Below are 386 nucleotides of genomic sequence, written 5' to 3'. Positions count from 1 at the left end.
CCTAAGTTATTTCTTGGCTATTGTAAACAATACTGAAATAAACATAAGGTTGAATATATCTTTTTGAATTATTGTTTTAATTTTTTTCAGATAATTACTCAAAAGTGGAATTACTGGATAAGATGGTAGTTCTATTTTCAATTTTTAAAATAATCTCCATATGGTTTTCCATAGTGGCTGCACCGGTTTATAATACCACTAACAGTAAAAACAGGTTCCCTTTTTTCCACATCCTCATCATCACTTGTCATTTGCTGTTTTTTAGTTCATAGCCATTAGAATAGGGTGACATCTCATTGTAGTTTTGATTTGAATTTCCCTGATGATTTGTGAGGTTCAGCATCTTTTCATATATCTATATTGAATAATTTTCATATATATATCTT

This window comes from Pteropus alecto, unplaced genomic scaffold (assembly GCF_000325575.1).
Source record: "Pteropus alecto unplaced genomic scaffold, ASM32557v1 scaffold292, whole genome shotgun sequence".
Lineage (NCBI taxonomy): Eukaryota > Metazoa > Chordata > Mammalia > Chiroptera > Pteropodidae > Pteropus > Pteropus alecto.
This window is presented reverse-complemented; position numbering follows the sequence as displayed.